The sequence below is a fragment of the Cibotium barometz genome, chromosome 18 (assembly GCF_041138505.1).
Source record: "Cibotium barometz isolate CiBa-2024 chromosome 18, ASM4113850v1, whole genome shotgun sequence".
Lineage (NCBI taxonomy): Eukaryota > Viridiplantae > Streptophyta > Polypodiopsida > Cyatheales > Cibotiaceae > Cibotium > Cibotium barometz.
Genome location: NC_141063.1, coordinates 27,570,777 through 27,589,300, shown reverse-complemented (window position 1 = coordinate 27,589,300; position 18,524 = coordinate 27,570,777).

Genomic DNA, 18,524 nt, shown 5'->3' with positions numbered 1-18,524 from the left:
TCACGTCATGAAAAACTAGTTTTGTTTTTCACGTGTCAAAAAAATGTTCACGATGAATGGCACTTTTCACATTGAGCTCAGATTCTTTAACACATAAGCAAACCATGTTAGCATATTTGTTCCTTAAGATGGTGATGTTTTTCAGACATGAATATCTTGAAAACCAATCTGGTTTTTTCACACCAGAGGAGGGAACCCTTTCAGATCATTATACAGGCATATAGATCACTTGAATGCATGTGCGTGCACGTGCACACAAACACAAGGAAGGAAAAAAAGAAAAGGGGAAAAAAAGAAGAAAAAAAAGAGATTGATCATTTACTAGCCATGCTTCATTCATATTGCCCAAGTCATACACCAAAGAGAATCAAGTTGGTGCAATAGCTTCTGTTATGCCTATGTTAAGAGGTCTTGAGTTAGTAATAGGTTTGATTTGTAAATCAAGCTTGTGTTAAAAGAGTTCTTGAGTTAGTAATAGGTTGGGTTTGTAAATCAAGCTTGAATATAAGGATAACATAGACCTTATTTATGCATAAGGAAGTTGGCATGGATTTACCTTGTGTAAAGAGGTCTTGAGTATGTAAGCACGTTTTATAAAATATTTGTAGGTTTATGGTTCAGGTCATATTATTTTAAAGGAAAGATTGAATAAAATATTTGTAGGTTTATGGTTCAGGTCATATTATTTTAAAGGAAAGATTGAATAAATTCTTGTGAAAAATCTAAGATTTTAGATTTTTCACAAGGATTTATTATTTTAAAGGAAAGATTGAATAAATGTTTTTGAAAAATCTAAGATTGTAGATTTGTAAAATCTTAGCTTTAGGGATAAGTCAAATTATGAGTTGATTCTAAATTTAGAGAAGGATTATAGAGTGAATAATGTAGGACTTAGTTATAAAGCCAAATAGTTCCGTGGGGGGAATGTGAATTATGATTAGGGATTGAAATTAAGTTTAGGGAAGTTCTTATATTCTATGTTTTATACTGTTTTTCAATTATGGTATCAATTATTCAATTGTAAGTTCTGTGTTAAGTGAATTATTGAGATTTTACTTCAATGTCATATGACTATAAGGGGATTTATTCAAGGACAAGTGAAGGAAATAAATTGGAGATGTATAAGATAATGATGTATTCAATGTTTGCAACTTGTTTGTAAGAACTAGTGGGGTGAAAGTAATAATATTTAGACATTAATAATATTATTTATATCCTTGTTAAGAAAAGAATTAAAGAATAAGATTCTTAGAAAGGGGACTCCTTTGGTTTGCATGAAATGAAGAATGAATCTAAGGACTAAAAATAAACCCCCTTGAATTTATACAAGGGGACATAGTCCCAAAGGATGGTTCATCATGCACATATAATTTGTGGGAAATGAAGATAATGATGTATTCAATGTTTGTAGCTTATTTGTAAAAACCGGTGGGGTGGCCTCCCATCTAGAGAATGGCCACCCACAATGGGTAGTGGTCAAAGGTTCCACTGGTCACATAATGAAACTCAAAACTCAAAAGCAATTTTTATATATATGAACCTAGAGTTCAAGCCACATATTTGTTCAACCTCTCTAAGAAAAATAGAGGGGAAAAGGATACCAAAACAGGGTTGACATTCCATATACACTTGCAAAACGATGAAAGTAGTATTGTAGCCTGTGAAATTTAAAAGATTAATGTGAAGCCCTAGGCTTGTGGAGTTTTCTCCTAACAGTTAAGACACTCTTGATTATCAAAGGACCTATAGCACTGATGTGGATGATCATGTCAATGTTTTCCCCTAACAATTAACACATTATTAATTATCAAAGGACCTATAGCACTTATGTGGATGATCGTGTCAATGGTTTATGTGTAAATTCCTATCTAAGAAAAATCAAAGAAACAAGAACTAATAAAAGATAATCACTTTTATCTTGCTCTTAAATATTGGTATCAAAGCAAGGCGTGAACCCCCCCTAAAAAAGGATAATTTTTTGATGAGGAAAGAAGTTTGTGCTGTGTTTCAAACAGCATGTTGTAGTTTTTTGCATTGTGGGGAGGGGCATATACATGATGATATTAGAAAGTGTTATGAAAATGATTAACTTAACACAAAAAATTAGGCACCAAATGAATTTAAAAATAAAATTATGCACTAGATTAATTAAAAAAGAAATTAATCAGCCACACAATCTTACAATGTATATGCTACCTCCACTCCCATTATTCCCTTTCCCCCCCTCCAAAACTACCCCCTTCTATATTGAAATGAGAATGAGAGTTTGCAAGGAAGGAAACACCGATAGCTCACCATTACTTGTGGTTTGAGAGGAAGAAATCATGTGGCTTCCTTGTAAAACTCTAATTAAGAGTATATCAATGCAAAGGGAATTTATCTAGCCAATTTTCTTTCAACATGTGTATGGGGCCATACTTAAACATGTGCTCTCTTTTTGGTCCTATACTTAAACATGTGTATGTCAACAAACAAACCAATTGGTTTGTCAAAGTGCAACCGTATAAACACCTACAAGCTTTGACACATGTATTGTATCCAATGTTCAACTATTGGGCCATGTTCTAGCTCTATAACTTCATCAATATACATCGCTATCCCGTTCTCACCATTATCAAGCCTGCCAAACCAAACACAAATTTGGTTCACCATCATGCACTCCCCAATTTGTTGATTAATAACATCACTTCCATCATGCACTCCCCAATTTGTTGATTAATAACATCACTTCCATCATGCACTCCCCAATTTGTTGATTAATAACATCACTTCCATCAAACAAGCGCGCACGTCCATGGTCACGTCCATGGTCAAATACCGAGCATGGTTGAGCCACATTATTCCTTCTATCAATCCATACATTTCTTTTGTAAAATTTTCATTTCCCCACAAATATGCACAATCCACATCATGTACTACTAAAGATTGTTGATCCTCCAATTTATCATCAACAAGCCATTGGTCAAAGTTTATCATCCACTTACATCTTGTGATCAACACTCAAATCCACCATATCAATATACCCTTTCAAGTGTTAGGAACACATTCATATATCCTTCAAGTAGTAGGGAACACATGTTCTTGTTAGAGTGGAGACAAAGATAGCAACACACTCAAAGTTTATCATCCACTTACATCTTGTGATCAACACTCAAATCCACCATATCAATATACCCTTTCAAGTGGTAGGAACACATTCATATATCCTTCAAGTAGTAGGGAACACATGTTCTTGTTAGAGTGGAGACAAAGATAGCAACACACACACATAGACATATCAAAAGTAATTATAAATGTACAATAATAGATTAATGAGAATGAGTGAAGTATAAGTGAAGTGACATAATAAGGTCACTTACACACCCACTCATAAGAGTGTACACACGCTCTAGGAAAAAAACCTCTTACGGAGCAAAAAAGTGTCTTGGCCCATTATTAACCTACGTCCATACATCACTACTAGAAATCCATCTTGTTCACATAATCAGTACTACAAATCCACATTGTAGTGACGATGTGAACATGTATAGAGAGATCATGTGGCTGATCAATCCACAAATGTAAGCCCAAATATTTAATAGCTTCTCCTGTGAGAGAGTATTCATGAACATATTTGCCACATTGTCGTGTGTAGAAACATAAGCCAGGCTCTCCTACCAATGAGGCTTTCCCTCACATAATGATAATGCACCTCAATGCGCTTTGCACTATCATGTAACATTGGGTTACTTCTTGCAATTGGATGCACTTTAGCTATTAGTGAAGATGGAAGTAGGGAATTGTTGTCCAACTCAAGATCTACCATTTAAAGACATCTGAGCCATATACACTCCACAATTATTATAAACACAACTTCACAGCTCTCGAAGTGGCCATCGTCGTGTCGATGATGTGGCTACTTCTTGCTGAGCCATGATATACATGAAAGACCAAGATGAAAGAAAAGTCCACTAGTATAACACTACGTATCATAACATCCAACCCAATTAGAGTCATTGAAAGCATATAGATGAATAGCACCCCTCTTAACATTGTCCTATAAGTATTGAAATACTTGGTGTGCTTACTATCAATGCTTACTTCTAGGACTGTGCATAAACATGCTCAATTCAGAGACCCCAAACTAAATGTTTGGCCTCATATTGCATAAATAGTTCACCTACATCCCGGAGACTAAGCCTAGCACCTATCTCTATTGGTGTAGCAATAGACTTAGTCTTTAAGACCAAACCATGTAAGCAGTCTTTGTATGTACTTTGATGGTATCACAATACCATCATCATGCTACATAAGTTGTATAGCCAAAAAAATAATATAACGAGCCCAAATTGTCATCTCAAATGACACACGTGATTCATCCTTGGAGGCTGAAATCTTCTCCTCAAATCATTAGGGCTTATGAGAGCAGTATGTCATTAACGTATAAAACAATGACCAAGAAACAAGTCTTACTCCTCTTTACTTTTAGTTCGACTTTTACAAAAACCATTTGTAATCAAGTGTGTATTTATCTTCTCATACATTGTTTTGGGAGCATGTTTAAGGCCATATAAAGCTTTTCTTAACCTACATACTTTAGACTCATGTCCCTTTTGAAGAAAACCATGAGGATGAGATACATCAAATGACCATTCAAGAAGGTAGTCTTGATATCCAACTGGTGTATATTCCATGGTACACAGCCAAATGCAATAATACACCAAATTGTAGTCATGCGAGATGTGGGGGCAAAGGTACCATCATAATCTACATCCTTCTTTTTTTGAGCATAACCCTTTGCAATTAGTGGTCACAACATTATCATTAGCTTTATGCTTAAGCATATAAACCCACATCATACCAAAGGCCTTTTTAGTATAAGGCAAATTTACCAAATACTAAGTGTCATTTTTTAGGATTGAGTCGTACTCATGTTGCATGGATTGCATCCATGCATCCATCCAATGATTATTTTTCTTTGCTTCCTCAAAGGAAATAGGTTCCTCTTCACCACATATGATGGAAATCAGTGCATGATCCATAAAAGAATAAGATGCATAATGAGAACTTGCATGTGTCTTGTTAGACAAAGGAGTAGCTAATTTGTTATCCCTCGATGTTTGCACCACTAGCCATTTTGATATACGCGTGGATGCCTCTATGGATGACCTTTTGTAATCCACTCCATCATCCACAAATGCCTCATCAATAGGTTGATCTGTGGACTGAAATTTGAGTTGATTTTGAACTGATATATGGGCTGATTTGTAGCACCTAGTTGAGCATTCATTTGCTCCACATAGGACTCTCCGGTATTGTTCACAGATAGCAGTATATCAAAGATGTCCTTCGCGAGACGATACATTTTTATGTTTTTTGCATAAAAGCATGGGCTAAACCGAGTTTCCATTAAAGACAAAATCTCTACTCAACAAAATCTACCTTGTGGCCAAATAGCAAAGTTGAGATCATTTTCCAAATGGGAGGCCACCCCACTGGTTCTTACAAACAAGTTGCAAACATTGAATACATTATTCTCTTTATTTCCCACATCTTATATGTGTATGACGAACCATCCCTTGGGACTAAGCTTGTATAAATTCAATGGGGTTTATTTTTAGTCCTTAGATTCATTCTTCATTTCATGATGTAAACCAAAGGAATCCCCTTTTTGAGAATCTTATTCTTTAATTCTCTGCTTAACAAGGATATAAATCATATTATTAATATCTAAATCTCATTATTTACACCCCACTGGTTCGTACAAACAAGTTGCAAACATTGAATACATCATTCACTTAAATTGGTTTTCCCCCACATCTTATATGTGTATGAGGAACCTTTCCTTGGGACTTAGATTCATTACAAACCAAAGGAATCCCCTTTCTCAAAATCTTATTCTTTAATTCTGTTCTTATGAAGGATATAAATCATATGATTAATGTCTAAATCTCATTCTTTATAGGGACTTACACCCAAGGGAACTAAACTAGTATTACATGATTGGTGATCATTCTTTATAGGGATTTACACCTAACCAAGGGATATTACAGGATTGGTGATCATTATTTATAGGGATTTACACCCAAGGGATATTATAGGATTGGTTATTATACATACCCAATTCATTTCCTTCACTAGTCCTTGAATAAATCCCCTTAAAGTCATAAGACAATGAAATAAAATCTCAATCATTCACTTAACACAAAACTTACAACACTTAATACCATAATTGGAAAACAATTTGAAACATAGAATATAAGAACTTCCCCAAAACTATCTAAACTTAATTCCAATCCCTAATCATAATTCACATTCTCAAGGAACTATTTGGATTTATAACTAAGTCCTACATTATTCACCCTACAATCCTTCTATAACTTTGGAAAATTAAGAATCAACTCAAAATTTGACTTATCCTTAAACCTAGGATTACAAATCCACAATCTTAGCTTTTTCACAAGCCTTATTCAATCTTTCCTTTCAAATAATATGACTCCAACTATAAACCTAGAAATATTTTATAAAACGTGCTTAGTTACTAACTCAAGACCTCTTAACACAAGCTACTAAAGCCATGCCGACTTCCTTATGCATAAATAAGGTCTATGTTATCCTTATATTCAAGCTTGATTTACAAACCCAACCTATTACTAATAACTAGAGACCTCCTCTGAACACAAGATTAACTTAAGACCTCTTAAAACAAGCTTAACAAAAGCTAAAGAAAATCTTAACTCAAGACCTCATAACACAAGCTTAACACACACTTAACTCAAGGTAAAGATAAGCTTAACTCAAGGCCTCTTAACACAAGCTAAAGACATGTTGATTTACTTATGCGTAATAAGGTCTATGTTATCCTTGTGCATAAATAAGGTCTATGTTATCCTCATGCATACATAGGATGATGGAGATTTGTCTCCATCATCTGCAAAGAGGTAAACTTGCCATGCAACCTTCCCGTGCTGTGCTATTCCCTCAAACAACTTACTGAAGCTGAGATTTTTGCTTAGTCACCTCCCCGACTCCTAGTTGGGATACGAATACATCTTTATCTTTTATAGTATTAAGGCATTACAACTCCTCCAAACTTTTGGATTTTGGGGGACGACCTAAGCAAAGAACCCTTAACTCATAATAGATAAGATCTAGAAGTTGAGGGAGAATCCCTCCTTCTCGATGGCAGTGAAGATCCTTTTATGGTGTCATTTGCAAGTAATGGATGCTTGGAAATGATAGTGAAGATCCTTTTATGGTGTCATTTCCAAGCAATGGATAGCAGTGAAGATCCTTTTATGGTGTCATTTCCAAGCAATGGATGCTTGGGTCATCCTTTTAGGCTTATGGGTAAGGGGCGAGCACCCGAAAGTGGATGTGCTTGATAAATAAGTGAGTGTCGATGCTAAACACATATGGCTTGAGACAAGCATCCATGCTGAAAGATCCAATATCTCCATGAAAGAAGCATAGGATTTAGACCTTGTGGTGGTCTCAGCATCATAGGTGGAAGTACCTCTTGGTGCAACCTATGCCTCCTCCTTTAAGGAAGTAAAACATTGATAGAAAGATTGACCCATTGAGCATCTTACCACAGAGTCATCTAACAATTACAACGCACATGTTGAAGAAGTAGAAGAAATTGCTGATGGAAACACACATGTTGCCTTTGTATATCTTTATGCTATAGATTAGTGTAGAGGCCCCTTGTTGATTACTTTAAAAGGCATCAACACACATGTTGCCTTTATGCTATAGATTAGTGTAGAGGCCCCTTATTGATGATAAAAACACACATGTTGCCTTTGTTTGCATTTATGCTATAGATTAGTGTAGAGGCCCCTTATTGATGATGACTGTAGAAGGCATCCATGTGTGAAAAACACATGACAAAATGACTATTATGGCTACAGGTTTATGTCATTTCTGATGAAAACACACATGTTGCCTTTGTATGCCTTTATGCTATGGATTAGTGTAGAGGCCCCTTGTTGATGAGTATGACTTTAGAAGGCATCCATGTGTGAAAAACACATGATAAAATGACTATTATGGCTAAAGGTTTATGTCATCTTGTGTAAGCATGGTAGTGTGGATACTTCATGATGAGAAAAGAAATGTTGATTGTATGCTAGTAATAGTATGAAACACTTTATGGGAAGAAAACATAGATCAGAAAGCTATTAAATGAGGAAAGAGCATTGATTATAGGCTAGTTATAGCATATGAAAAAACTGCACCATACGTGGCTCATAGGAGACAGACACATGGGTGAGAAAATGCAGCCCATAAGGTGACTATACGAGCTATGTGTGAGCATCATTATTGAAAATGCATGGAAGATGGCTGTGTGAGCTTCTACAAGAGGAGATAAACACAGCTCCTGAAGGTTGGTCAACCAACCAAGAAAACATGGGGATTATATGTCAAAATAATTTCATGCATATATGGGTGAAAGAGGTAGAAAACATCAATGCACGATGTTTTACACACCCTAGAAAAATGATGTGGCTAAGAGAAAGAATATATCTCTCATAGAGATGGCATAGTGCATGGTTAAAGGCTGGGATTTGCCTCATGTTCTTTGGTTGGAGGTAATTTTGTATGCCAGTTATGTGCCAAACACATGCCCCACCAAGGCCTTGCTTATCACTTATATGGTCCTATTCTGACATAGTTGGGTTACTAGTTACTTTTAGCATTTCTTTCTAAAATTAGCAAAATATTCACGAACAAGTTGGGTTGAAGAATATCCAATGTGCATATCACTCCAAGAAGGCCACCTATAAAGTTTAAGTTAAAAGCCTTTTGCAGCTTCTTTTTGGGAAAAAAGCCAAAAAAATTCTAAGTCTAGAATTGAGAAAAAACTTAGAGAATGTTAGAAATGCACCAAAATATCATGTGACATTTGGGATATGAGCATATGGTTCATTAGGTCTATAGCCAGCTTGGTGTGAACACTTTAAGTGTGAACTACCTCTTAGTTAGAGTCAAAAGATAGGGTTTGGTGCCTATAAAAGGGTATTGTACTTGGTGGTTCATTCATCTCAATCATAATACAATCATCTTGTATTTTCCCAATTTTCACTTCATTTTGTGCTTAAGATTCCTCTTCTCACTTTTCTTCACACTCCTCAATCATGGAGAGATTTGATCCTCCATAGCTCCATGATTGAAAACCTATGATTTGCAAACATGGTATCAGAACCATGATTCTCAGTGTTTATGCTTATCATATCTACTCTACTCTCCTTCAACTTGATTAGCTTTAGCTTATCGTTTAAACTAATCATGATTAATAGTTAATATTTTTTTCCCCATTAGGTGATCACCTCAAACCCATGCTTAATAAAGCTTAGATTGCTCCTCACATAGCCATCCAATGATTGATCTAGTAATCTCTTTATTGAACTATTTTTTGAGTTTTTTTCTCTTCCTTATATAAAAATGCAGCCTTTCCCATAATCAGTGGATCTTTGATTGCTCCTCATAGGAGCAACTAAAGCTCAAGACAAATCTTTAGGGCCTCTTCCGAGCTTCGCATAGGCACAACTCCTAGCAGATTCAATTCCACGAATTCACGCACAACATTCCAGCAACAAGCCATTAACAAAACGTTACTTTTTTTTTTGGGGAAATGCAATAGCGGTTGGATCTATGCATTTTGACTCAATTCGTCACCTTCACAAGGGTTTTCAATGATGGAAAACATGGCTACAACATTGGTTTTTTTTTTAAATGCATGTATGAGCCATTCCAGCCTTGTGCACTAAACAAAGATACACTTTGGCATAGAGGTGATTAAGGAGTCATTATTTTGGCTAATCATATGTTTAGTGATTCTAAACTCATGTTAACACAGTGCTCTAGTAGCTTTTTTAAAGAAGATTTGTGAAAGGGATTCAATTTCACACAGCAAGTCGACCTCTTCTTTATATTGCAAATAGTTAATTATCTCTACTCAATGATTAATCAACATTAATCCTAGTATTTATGGACCATTGAGGGTTCAACCCTACCATTGGGGACTTGCTACAACTTGCCAAAGCTTCATCTTGAATAAGCCCCTTGATTTTCCCCTCCAACGGTGCTCTACAAATCAAGGTGCTCTGGGCCATTAAGGGTTCAGCGCTACCATTGGGGATTTGCTACAGCTTGCCAAAGTTTCATCTTAAAAAAGCCCCTTGATTTTCCCCTCTAACGATGCTTTATAGATCAAGGTATCCTCTGCATAGATATTAAAAAATTACTTTCACTAATATCTTAATTGGTGCTAAATAATTTGAGGTCTTTAGGACCATTAATGGGTTATATCTCACATTCAAGTGTTGCTAAACCTTTGTAAAGCATCAAATCAGATTTTCCCCTTGATTTAAGTGATCAATTTGTTAATCCAAAATTGGGTATAAATCTCTCTTAGCATTGTTCACGAAAATGGGATTTTTGAGCTTTAATGCTTCATGTAAGTCATCTAAGATACTTTATAAATCAATTGTACAACGGCAAAACACTGGCCATTGATAAGGCTAATCTTTCCACCAAGCACAAAATCATGGATAGGCTCCTCGACGCGATAGAGTCATGACCCAAGAGCCATATCAGCCATATCATGGGATACGCCCCTGGATGCAATAGAGTCATGACCCAAGAGCCATATCATGGGATACGCCCCTGGATGCAATAGAGTCATGACCCAAGAGCCATATCATGGATAGGTCCATGGACAGGAGAGACAGGAGAGAGCCTCCCTCACATTATGATTGGGTATCTTTGGTTGGTGTATAAACATGTTTTCAAGCCCCAAAACTCGCATAAATATGTTTGTGTGCCACATAAGACATTTTCCCTTGTACACGTCTTTTAAAATATGGGCATGTACACTAATGTTCCTATCTAGTCCATTTGCTTCACAAGACTATATATGTTTTTCACAAGACTTCCTATCTAGTCCATTTGCTTCTATCTTAAATATCTCATACTCATACCAATTAACAACCTTTTCAATTAGTACTACAAGCTCCATTATTAATGTAGAATCTATTCTCTTTTCTATTTTTCTTGCAATGCATGTTTGCCATTTCATGCAAACTCCACATTAACGACATGAGATGGCCTTCTTTTACAATACATAGTTTCCATATCACCTAATACTTGAATATCTTGATACACTGGAGTTCCACCAATTGCTCCTTCCACAAGCCAAGCCACTTTGATTGCACGAGGAATATTCCTATTAGAAATCCTAGCCATCAATGTCTCTAGATTATGTCCAAATCCTACATGCTTTCCCAACATATATGCATGCTTCTTTGCACTTTGTAATAAAGAGTTGGCCATGTATGATATGCATGTATCATATAATGCTATCTTTTTCTTGTGACCCTCTCCTGCCATCCAACTCCCATCTTTAGATTGCAAGATTTGTCCTTGATGTGTGTGCGAGCTCTTCAATAGAGAAAACCTAAAGTTTTGACATGTGTAAGTATTAAGCTTTACTTGTTGACGTGAAAGACATTATGTGGTAAATCAATTCCCCCCAATGTAGAATCACCCTTCTTCTCTCTCTTTCTTTCTCTCTATCTCTTCCCCCACTTTGCCATTTCTCTTTCTTTCTCTAAACCCTAAACTTTTCCATCGCTTGTCCCTGTAAACCCTAAAGTTACCGTCACCTGCCTCTCACTTTGATCTCCATCGCCGCACTCCATTCACTGCGCCACTATCAAACGTCGTGATCCTTGTGATAACAAAGAGGTTAGTCATCACACATAAATTTACAAGCTCCACTCTATGAAATGGTGTGGGGCATAGCAACTCACCATACAAGCTTCTCTTATCTAGTCATCACACACAAAAGATAAACTTGCTCTCATCACACAAAAAAGGAAAACTTCCTAGCAAGTTTCCATACAACACAAGGCAAAAAAAAAGGGGCAGACTATGCTTTGGAAGCTAGCGCATTCACTAGCTTCCGAAGCGTAGTCTACCCCCTTTTTTTTGGCCTTATGTTGTATGGTGGGTTTTTATTAGAACTAGATGATGGGTCATTTAAAGAAAAATGTTGAGGCTTTTTTTAAGCACTAGATCATGGATAGCGTAAGAGTAAGGTTTGTTGGTTGCTCGTGATCAAGGAAGTTGTGATGAAGAAGCTCCTATTATTATTGACATTTTTTAGTTATGTAGATGAATCTAACTTGCATGGGCCATAGTTTTATTGTATGATGGTGGTTCCTAATGATTTGCTTGAAGAGGGAGTTTTTCAAGACTTCTTATGTAATGTAAAGATTGATTTGTGATGCATATATTCATTCCATTACAACTTGCCAAAGCTTTATCTTGAAAAAGCCCCTTGATTTTCCCCTCCAATAGTGCTCTACAATCAAGGTGCTCTACCATTAAGGGTTTGAAGATACCATTGGGGATTTGCTACAGCTTGCCAAAGCTTCATCTTGAAAAAGCCAATTGATTTTCCCCTCTGACGATGCTCTATAAATTAGGGTATCCTTTGCATAGTTATCAAAAAATTAATTTCACTAATACCTTGATTAGTGCTAATCATTTGAGGTTTTTAGGGCCATTAATGGGTCATATCTCACATTCAAGTGTTGCTAAACATCTGTAAATCATCAAACCAGATTTTCCCCTTGATTTGAGTGATCAATTTGTTAATCTAAAACTGGCTATAAATCTCCATTAGCATTGTTCACGACAATGGGATTTTTGAGCTTGAATGCTAGATGTAACTCATCTAACATACTCATAAATCAATTGTACAAGGGCAAGACACTGGCCATTGATAAGCCTAAATCATCTGAAAGGGATATGCATCATCATCATGTTAGGCTTCATGAACAGATTGATAAAATGATCCATCTTTGCCTACAAGGATTTCATTACACAATGAAATCAAGGATGAAAAATACCGAGAGCTACATCTAGATCAGGATCTACATTGACATCAAGAAGATATTCATTTGCATTTTAGTCATCAAGGGGGGATTCTCACTTTATTTCTAATTGAGTTTATATGTTGAGTCAAGGGTTCTCTTTGAAGATTTTAGATTTTTTCAGGGTTTTTCCTTCGGGCTAAAACTTATGTGCTTAATCAATAAGTACTTGGAGATGAAGAATATGAAAAGCAGAACACACTTGCTTTAAGATTTTGCGTGATTGGTGCAGAGATTCATCAGTATGGCATACAAAATTGCTACTATTACTAATCCAAATAATGGCCACGATTTCTTTTGTCTTGTTTAACATTGATTGGATTAATAACAAGGCGGTGAAGAAGGAAAACTTTCAATGGATAACGGCTTCAACAATTAGTCCTATAAGGTATATGTCTTATACTTTCACATAGTTTCTTATCCTTGTTTTCGCCTTTCTTTATTGTAGTGCATGTAAAAAAACTTTGAGTGTGTAGGAAAAAGGATATATTACAAATCTTATTAGGGCCTAAAGAAGTGCGAGATAGTTGGGGAATGCCAATTGATAATATGCCTTATGAAGAAGGAGACATATTTGTACCGTGCTTGTATGAGGGCTTTAGAGATTATCCGAGATCTAGACATTGGGGTGGTGAGCCATTGTAAGAGGGTGCTAAGGCATACTTCAAGGACATGAGGATGCATCATTTCCAACAAGCCTTTGCATACTAAAGAATGGTGGCTTATGGTGGGGACAAATAGCTAGAAATTGAAAAACCATTTGACATTTGGTGTAGAGGTAAATCTTAAGTGTAACATACATGCATTATGTCACTTTTACTCTTATAATTGGTTTATGAGATAATTATGTGTCTTGTGGGGTTTCAAAGGTGGATCTATAATCTCATTGAGAGTGGGCAACTCATACAATTCCCAAATGAGACAAATGAATGCTTGTCATAGGAGAGTCCATCTTTCGTGTATCTTCATACATGGAAGGATGAGGGTTTTTTAGATTGGGAGCATATATGTTTCCCATGGTGGTTTGAGTACCCTCCCAACAAGAAACATGAAAGTGAGGAGGCTCTTTCTCAAGGTAGTGAACTCGTTACATTCCAATCACACACACAAGCATGCATCCTACAACCAAAAGCAAGCAATAAAGTAAGAGCTCAAGAGAAGAAGAAAGCTTTGTACTTAAAAATGATTGAGTTTCCCGGTTCACATCATCAAAAGTTGTATATATACAAGTGGTCTTTACCACCCAACTTAAGTGGGTGCCCATTGCCTATCTCTACCCATATATGAAAGGCTTATGGCTGGCTTTTGATAATGTGTACTATTCCTAGGCTAGGGGTGGGGATTTCAAATGTATGGAATAAGTTGACACCTCATGATGTGAAGAAGGCTATGCTAATGGATCACTAATAGCTTGTGGTTAGAGGAGGCATCTGCGTGGCTTCATTGTAAACTTAAAATAAAGAAAGGGTTCATACAACTACGTTGTTTCTATTAAGGATTTGTGGAAAAGTTCTGTCAAATGCTATTACACTCTCTTTTAGAAACTTACCTACCAAGTTGATTCTCCTAAGGGTCTGTGGAAACGTTTTGTCAAATACTATTGTGCTCTCTTTTTATAACAATCATTAAGCATGCATAAATTCCTTCTCTTAAAGATCTATGGAAAAGTTCAATCAAATATTAATGTGCTCTCTTTTTAGAATGACGACTAAACATGCATATATCAGAAAAATATTAATGTAATATACTCAATCATACGTGTATTTTGGTCAAGGTATGAGTATTATTGATACTTGGTGTAGGTGGCAACAATATAGATGACTACACCGTGTAATAGAGTAGAGTATGGAAATATGCTATCTCTCTTTGCCCTCCATATCCATAAGATACTCGTAGAAACACCTTAGTTTATCGAACATGTTCAAGCCTCAAAAAATTATGAGTTTGAATAATTTTCATGTACTACTGCACCTATTCTTTAACGATGGTGGGTAGAACACACCCTTTGGGTTTCCACCTTCTACTCCGATGTAAGTGGAGTAGAAGCTCATCCTCATGTGCTTATTCTTTGACAATGGACATAACATCCCTTGGGTTTCCACCTCCTACTCCTATGTAAGTAGGAGTAGAAGCTCATCCTCATGTGCCTATTCTTTGACAATGGACATAGAATCCTTTGGGTTTCCACCGTCTACTCCAATGTAAGTAGGACAAGCCTCCACTGGCAAGAGTGCCTAATCGAAGCTTTACAAGTGGTCCAAAAAGAAAAGTTTAGAAAAAGCTCTCATAAATGTTTATTCTTAATATAAGCACACAAATGCTAGCTAACAATCATGTTAGTTGATTTTGTGGCTCACAATAAGTAGCATTCTACTTGGAATCTATTATAACCCACATAGATCCCCAAATCCATTCTTATATAGAAGTGCTTCATGTAGAGGGAAACAAGAAGAGAGAGATAATTGCAACACCATAGATGTGAAGTCAGAATCCATTAGAGAAACTACACACAAAAAAAATAGGATCACTGTGAGGAGCACATTGTAGATTGAAGAATTGGATGAGGTTGAACTACTCTTGGTTACTAATGTAGTGACATAGAATAACAAAGTCTTGATTTTAGTGGACAAAGGGTGATAGACTTGGCTTACAGTTCTTAGGTATTCGAAGCCTCATGTGTATGTGAATAACCTCTTATAGCCATTTTCTGTGTGAGCGTGATAAGTAGTGATGTCATATGTTTAGCCACGTATCATTGTCCCAATGTATGGGATGTCATATGTTTAGCCACGTATCATTGTCCCAATGTATGTGATGTGTCAAAGATAAAGCTTTTAAGCCTATAAAAGGCATTGTACTATTTAAAGCTCATACCACATCAATAAATAGAAGGTATTATTGAGTTATGTAATAGTTTTCTCTCTCTTAAGTATAGTCTTTCTGTGTGTGTGTGTGTGTGTGTGTGTGTGTGTGTGTGTGTGTGTGTGTGTGTGTGTGTCTTTGCACTACCACACAACATGCATATCTTTCATCCTCCATAGCTGCTTGCCCCTAATCTCCCCTACATGGTATCAAAGCTAGGCTTTTAAATTGTTACCGCTAGCTTATTGCTACTACCCCCCAGAGGTAAAACCAAGAGCCACTAGGAGTTGCCTGCCCAGAGCTATCTCGTGGGCTACCACGAGTTTTGGGCGGTGCTAGTGCAGAGTGCACCACCTCCACTCAGCCTAGCAAGATAATACTGATCGCCAATTTCATTGCCAAAATTGGGTGATGCAAGCATTGAGAGATTTTTTGCCTCTACCCAGTTTGCCACCGCGTCATTGCACCATGCTTTCTCACCCTCTTTTCCGCGCCATTACTTCTTGCCCAGTTTGCTGCTTCTCCACCCTAAGCACAAAGTGTCACAGCAGAGAGCCCTCTGCATATAACTTTGCCCATGGTTGGGGGCCTATTTTTGGCGATGCTCTTAGCTATGAAGTTGACTTTGAAAGAGGAGGTGAAGGGCTTCGTAGTTCCATGAGGCCGTGCACGGCACCGCATGCATGCGTTCTTTGGTGTAAAAGTTTATGGCCACGATGACGAAAAAAATATTGATGTCTGCACATGCGAAGTCGTGCAAGCACAGGCATCGCATGATGAAGAAAATTTTGATGTCTGCACACGCGAAGTCGTGCACAGGCATCGCATGATGAACATGCGTTCTTTGATGTAAGAGTCGATGGCCACGATGATGGATGACTGTGAGTAGGACTGCGAGCAGGTTGCAAGAGTTTATGTCTAGAGAGCCGGTGGGTGATATTGAAGATGAAGATCAAGACTTTGGCCTGCACGACGGGTATAGGTCAAAGTTGGGGCTTTGATGTGACAATCTCTACCTTGACACAAGCCTTAAATCTTTCATAGTGCAACTAGATCCTTACCTGCATCTAGAGCTGCTGTAGAAGCCAACCTCGCCATGAGCAAATTCAGTAATAAGAATAGCTTTGAGTCTCAAGACATTCAGTGTGCTATCTGCAAGGAGGTTTTCTTGGCCCATTAGCTATAGCAAGTCACCCTTAGTGAGGAAGACTATGATTAGGAATTCTAGTTGTTTATGTGTGTGTGTCATGGGTTCTCTGTGTGCAGGGAGCCTCCCTGAAATCTGAGTGTGTGTGTTTTTCCTTTAAATGCTTGTACTACTTAGGCCCCGTATTATCTTTTATGCCACATAGATCCCCAAATTCATTCTTATAGAGGGAAGCAAGAAGAGGGAGAACTAATTGCAATACCGTAGACGTGAAGCTAGAATTCACCAGAAGAAGCTACACACACACAAAAATAGGGCCAATGTGAGGAGCACATTGTAGATTGAAGAATAGGATGAGGTTAAGCTACTCTTCGCTTACTACTAATGTAGTGACATATAACAAGGTCTTGATTTCAAAGGATAATAGACTTGGCTTATAGCTCTTGGGTATTCGAAGCCTCATGTGTGTGTGAAATAGCCCTTAGATGGCTTAGTGTGTTGTTGTGTGTGAACAACCTTTTATAGCCGTTTTATGTGTGGGTGTGGTAAGTAGTGATGTCAAGTGTTTAGCCGTGTGTGATTGCCCCAATGTGTGTGATGCGTCAAAGATAAAGCTTTTAAGCCTATAGAAGGCACTATACTCTTTGAAGCTCATATAACATCAATCAATAGAAGATATTATTAAGTCGTGCAATAACTCTCTCTTGACTATAGGTTCTCTCTCTCTCTCTCTCTCTCTCTCTCTCTCTCTCTCTCTCTCTCTCTCTCTCTCTCTTGACTATAGGTTCTCTCTCTCTCTCTTGACTATAGGTTCTCTCTCTCTCTCTCTCTCTCTCTCGTACTAGAAGATATATTACTAGAATTACTTTACAAATGGCCACATGGCCACAATGTGATGTACTAGCTTTCCCTCACTAATTACTATACGAACCACAGGTGTAGCTCGGAGTACCCTCATCCAATCATAGCCGTGTCATTCACCAAATGAGCTAACCGTCGCAAGGAAGAGACTTACCACAATAGTACCCTCATCCAATCATAACCGTGTCATTCACCAAATGAGCTAAACGCAAGGAAGAGACTTGCCACAATAGTAGCCCTTTTATATGACCTATGTGAGCTGTAATACCCACTTTTGCATCAAATATGAAGTCATTCCTAGTTAACCAAATATGCCACAAACCTATCCACTTGTAAAAAGGAAAGAAAATTGAATGTTTTGGGTTATCTGACCCATTCAGAATCGTGCCAAAAATCAAGTCTTTAATCTTTACGAGCCTATTTGTCAACAAAATCCTTACGCGAGAAAGGAAATCCCACACCTTGTTTGCCACTAGACATGAAATGAAAAGAAGCGAGCATGTTTCCAAGCATGTAGTACAAAACACACAATTACCAGAAGCAATCCGTCACTTTCGCAACAACTGGTTCTCTAATGGTAGGCCTCTAACTAGCATACGCCATAGGAACACCTTCCCTTGATATGGAATCTTAGACTACTAGCCCTGTAAGATTACTTCCTTCCACCAGGCCTTACTTTGCCTGATATTCCATACCCGATTAGCCTTTTTAGTGATCCAGCACCCGCTTAT